Below are 5,814 nucleotides of genomic sequence, written 5' to 3'. Positions count from 1 at the left end.
CTGGACAACTATGCAAATGCCACCTGGAGACAAATGACTAAGAATAACATATCATACAAGGATAGTTCGTTCCACGTGTTAAATTTTCATTGGATGGAGGATGATGAAAATAGAAGACGAGAATTGGATGGGGTCAGCAATGTATGCTCACCCGACCCCCCAAAGCAAACATCTTCGGTGTAACAAGAATAATATTAATAATTAAATACATATATTTAAGGTGTTGTAATTTCACTAGTTTTAGTGTTATGCCCTGCAAGCTATTTTTGACTTGTGATGATAGGGATTGGTGTGTGTTTTTTACCTCTTATATCTCATAATTTTTTATGAATAATTAGAAAAAAAATCTCACTAATACATATTTTCATTTCAATTCTCATCATCACTCTTCCCAAAAGTCTAATATTCTTAACACCTTAGCCACTCGTGCCCCCCACAACTCTACTCGCTATTTTCTTGAAAAAAAATACCCACCTAACCAATGCCCTCTCAGCGAATGGGTACTCCCTCCCTCAAATGAAAGAGACTTCCTCTCAACAACCTATTCCAAATCCAAATCCCCCTCCCTAAGCCCCATTAGCATGATAACCCACCCTTACATTTAAGGAATAATGAATCACATATCCAAGATTCTTGAAAAAAAAGATTATCAAAACTTTGTTTAAACCCCACACCACTCTTAAAAAATTGTTCAGATATACCAAAGACAAATATGATCCTATGCTCAACCCATAAATTTATCATATTCCCCGCTCATGTGGTAAAACCTACATAGATCAAACTGAAAGGTCCTTCAAGGTTCATTTCAAACAACATATAGCTAACAACAACCACAATTAGATCTCAAAATCAGCTATCACTGAGCACTCCCATAATACCAAACACATCGTCAATTTTGATGATTTCAAAAATTTGGAAACCTTGCCATTCTACATTCATCGCATCATCAGAGAAGCCCTCAAAATTGATAAACATCCTAACAATTCTAATCATGAGCATGGGTATAAACTTAGACAATCCTAACAACCCACCATCTTGTACCTCACTAAACATCCCAATTCACCCAGTTCCTCTCACTAACTTCTTTTTTATTCTTTTTACATCATTCTAATCTGGGTTATTTGTTCTTTACATCTTATTCTCCTTCTCCCTTAAATTCTACAATTCCTCAATTATTCTTAGTATTAGTTTCTTTAAGGGTCCTTTCTCTCTTCCCCCTTTGTCCCTTTTTCTTTCCTAACCTTTGATTAATTAATAAACATCTTTACTTGAAATTAATAAGTCTAATTATATTTTTGAATCTATTATTTATAATATTATTATTTATAATATTAACATTATAGATATTAATATAAATAATATTGTTAACATTAGTATCAATAACCTTATTGAATTAATAACATTATTAGATTGTTAATATTAATATTAGTATTAATAATATTAGCAATATTAATAATAATCACAATCCTAATGTTACTAATAATATTATAATAATAGCCCCGGGGTGAGCTCAATTGGTCAAGTCCTTGTCATTAAAGCACCTTCGCTATTGAAAGGTCATAAATTCAATTCTCTTGACACTCCTAGCGTCATGCTTCATGGTTAAGCCGGCATGAAGTGATCCCTTCGAATGGTTCTTCCTGGTACAAATAATTCGTGGACATAACGGTCACCGATCTCCGAGATCTACGAACCACATAGAAAAAAATAGAATTTTAATAATAATAAGTTTAATTTTATTTATATTAATACATTAATTACATTATTATTATGAGTTTAAGATACTAATAATAATAGTATGAATATTACTAATATTATTACTAATATAATTATTAGTAACACTATCTTTATAACAATACTACTTATATAATTTCGAATCCTTAGCCTGTAATAATATTATCATTAAACTTCTTAATATTAAGAATATTATACACTTTAGTATTATTAACACTATTGTATTCCACTGGATGGGGGGTGACTAGTGGAGCACACAGGGTGGTGCAGGTTTTCACTACCCTGCTTAGCCAATAAGAAGGGGAACATGGAAACACACCTCATGTAGATTGTAGAATGCGGTATTAGTATAATTAATCAAGTTTTGGGTCAGATGAAACAACAAAGAAGGGAGAAGGTTGGTGATGTCACATGTGAGATGTTGATTTTTCAAGTATCCTTTAAACTAATAATTACTTCTTATGATTTCTCTCAGATTAATCTTTTCTTGCATTCTTATTCATCATAAAGCAATTACACCAATAATATCAACAGTAAAACAAAATTCCAGTAGGATCATAAAGAGACATTCATACACGAACACACACATTTACCCAAGGAAAACCCACATGGGGGGCAAACCCATCAACCTTTTCCTTTAATAAATTTTCCAGTTCAACAAGAGACACACCTAGATCTTCAAGTCATACACAAGGTTAAACTTGCCAACAAAGTGTTCTTGGTAAAACCTAGTCCAACTACCTCATAATTAAGTCATAATTCTGCCCACTAAACTCAGTTTGGTTAGGTCTACTAAGGCATAATTCGTCCTGCTTCTGTACCCAAGAAATTCGGTCCTGTTCCTATGATATTAAACCTTTGATTTGTCCTTTCTCTGCCTCACATTCATTTGATATTTTGCATTATATTCATCCTTATCTCTGCCTCAAAATTTTCCAATATTATGCCTTAGATTCTTCCTTATATCTGCCTCGGATTTGTCCAACTTTTTGCCTCAAAACTGCCTTAAATTCAACTTGGCCTTTACTTCAGAATGTCCGAATCAATTTCATAGAAGAGATCTGAATCGTGTGTGTAATGTTGGAGGACATGTTCTTTATATATCCTTCTTCTTTTCCTTAAATCCACCTTCTTGTTTTCCTCAGAAATTCGGAGTTACTTGGTTGAGAGGAGGACAAAATGGCTATATACTCATCTTGTGATGTCGAATGGGTGTCTCTTCACTGGGGTTGAATCAACTTGAAGGAGGGTCGACTTGACAAGTTTGGGGCAAAAAATTCAAAATTCAAAGTTTCTCTTTTGAAACCAACATGAAGAACATGTCTTACATTAATCTTTTCAAGGGCTAATCAAATAAAATGACATGAAGAACATGTCTCACATTTTCATTATATATTTTAAGGGCTAAAAGTATAAATTATGAAGACCAACCATAGCTACAAAATTCAACATGAGAGGGGGTTGGAGAATGCGCCGAGCATGTAGGTAATAATGTATATAGGGGACTTCGCAGCTAGCAAAATTGTATTGGAAAAATGTTTCAGCCTACAACCAACATTAATTCAATCAACCATACCCCAGATGGAATGACATTGAATGGAGAAGGTTGGCGACATTGTGCGCGTGAGAGGGGTGGTAACTATTTTGAGTAGGATGGTAATAAGTCTAATAGGGAAAGTTGTAGTCTAGATAGCATATGCAATAAGATGGGTAGAAATCCAAATTGTGAATGGTAAGGATTTGGTACGAGATAAAAGTAAGGCGAACTTGCAAGGAATTACAGTTTGCAAAGAAAATCCTACATGGAACTGCAGATCCTTGAAAAGGGTTTACTAGTCATTGGTAGGGAGATGTAAGGTTGGTATACTCCATTCCCAGAGAACGAGAGGTTTTGGGGAGTCAGTACGAGACACACCTAGAGTTCACACAACCCAGTAACCAGATGAGAAAACAAGCTTTGAATTAGAAATGGTTTGGGTGGCATAGGCATGTAACACAAATCCCCCTTGCATGTTACCAAGGTAATAACTATTATGAGGTCTGGATTTCATTTGTTGTGTCTGTTTACAATCCACTCCTTTGTAAACTAGATTTTTGAATGAATTAGGCAATGTTTATCTTTATATTATTGTTTCTCTATTGTTGAGTTGGACGCAGCACAAAGAGTGGAAGCTAAAAGGAAATTGGATAGATATTTAGTCGAGGGAGAATAATGATTTTGGATTAGGCTAGTGGATTGTGGCTATGTAGGATCTGGGGAATCTATTGGCATTGGCATTAATGAGGACCATCTGAGGGAAACAATTTCATTGAATACTGGTGGAGCTCAATTTAGCATGGGTGTTTACCAGACAGAAGTAGGAATGTGGAATTGAGGGCCTACCTTGAGTTTGTGTGGTTTTTTAAATTCTCTTTTATAGTGTGGGCTAAGAAAGGAGCCGACCCTTGGTTTATTTCAACTATGTGTGTGGGGTGGTGGATTTCTCTTTTTTCTTTGGTCCGAGGCTTATTCTCAGGTGGGGGTAACATGCATTTAAGTCAACATTTAATTCAATGTGGTGTGGAAGCTGGCAAAAACTACATTAGGTCAACAATGCTAATTGATGTTGACCGCCCTATTCAGAGTACCCTTCTAGTAACATAAGCTCATATCACTCAAAATAATTCATATTTGATAGTCCAAGTCATTGAGGTGAATTACATTATGCCAAGGGAGAGGGGTTGAGTGAGGAGAGGAGCTACATATTACAAAGAATGAGCTCACAGAAGAAAGTCTCGCTTATAAAACAAAGTTGCATGATTTGCAGCAAGGTATTGACAGAAAATTCCTGTGCATGTGCAGGAAGAGATGACCCTGTCGGAAAGGGAAGATTCCTCTCAAGAAATCCCCTCTTTGACTCTAAAGCGAGGGCATAATGGAATAATGGATCCCAGACACGAGGCAGATGTGGAGTAGAGAAAACCAATATATGTAAGCAATAAATTTGTATTGGAAAATTAAGTTCCTCTTCGGATGAGTGCTACTAGATAGCCAAGAGTCGAGGAGGGACATGATACAAACTCTGGACCATATGCATGGTCATTTGAAGCACTATGACTGCAAACTAGAAATGATGGACCCTAGATTGGTGAGAATTGAAAAACACCTCGATATCCCTCCAACAACTCCTAGACCTCCAATAGACCCAACAGACCCTATCCCAGTAGTAGGCTCAATTTTTGAACCACTTCCCTCGTCATTTGATGTCTCATGTTTATGGATTTCATTTTGTAACTCATTATGCATTCGACTAGATCGGTCAACACCTCAGTTTAGGCATGTTTAAGTTTAGTTATGTTATGTTCTATCTGTCTGTTAAGTCCCTTCAAAGGATACAATTTTGGTTATGGTCCCATCCCCTTGGTGAGAGATTGAAATGAGCTATGAAGCTTTTTCATGTAATCTCTTGCTTTGAAGTGATATAATTTACTTTACACAAAAAACGATTATATTAATAACACTATGAATATTATTATATTAACATCGTGTCGAGAGGGGATCTACAGTCGAGTATAAGGGAGATGTTGTCCCGTAATGTTACATTTACAAATAATAAAATAGCACTCACACTAATAAATTAAAAAAGTAGTAATAACAAAAACAATCAATGTCAACCATAAATAAAATACTTGAATTTCCATATTACTTTTACATCAACTTTATACCATTAGTTTTGTATCAATTATACTTTAATTATAAATATTTACCTATTTAGTAATATAAAATATTAAGTAAATATACACATATTTTTTATTAAACAATTTTTTTTGTTATGGATATTCTTTAAATATTATATATCAAATCTATATTAGGAATGAAATAAATTATACATCCATCTTACAATGGAAAGTAAAAATATAATCTAATTTTTTTAATTTAAATTACTTTATTTTTCTTTCTATAAAATTATGTTATTTAATATGGACATTGAAATGTTTTATGGTTAAAATTACTTTTTTGTTGTTAATATATTTATGTTTTAAATATTACATGACAACTAAATATAGAATGAATTTACCCATCATATACTATTAGTTTTA

Source organism: Pinus tabuliformis, chromosome 8 (genome assembly GCF_031772625.1).
Source record: "Pinus tabuliformis cultivar Carrire ecotype Pingquan chromosome 8, CPIR1, whole genome shotgun sequence".
In the NCBI taxonomy this organism is placed as follows: domain Eukaryota; kingdom Viridiplantae; phylum Streptophyta; class Pinopsida; order Pinales; family Pinaceae; genus Pinus; species Pinus tabuliformis.
The sequence above is the reverse complement of the archived record's forward strand: the minus strand, read 5'-3'. Positions refer to the sequence as shown.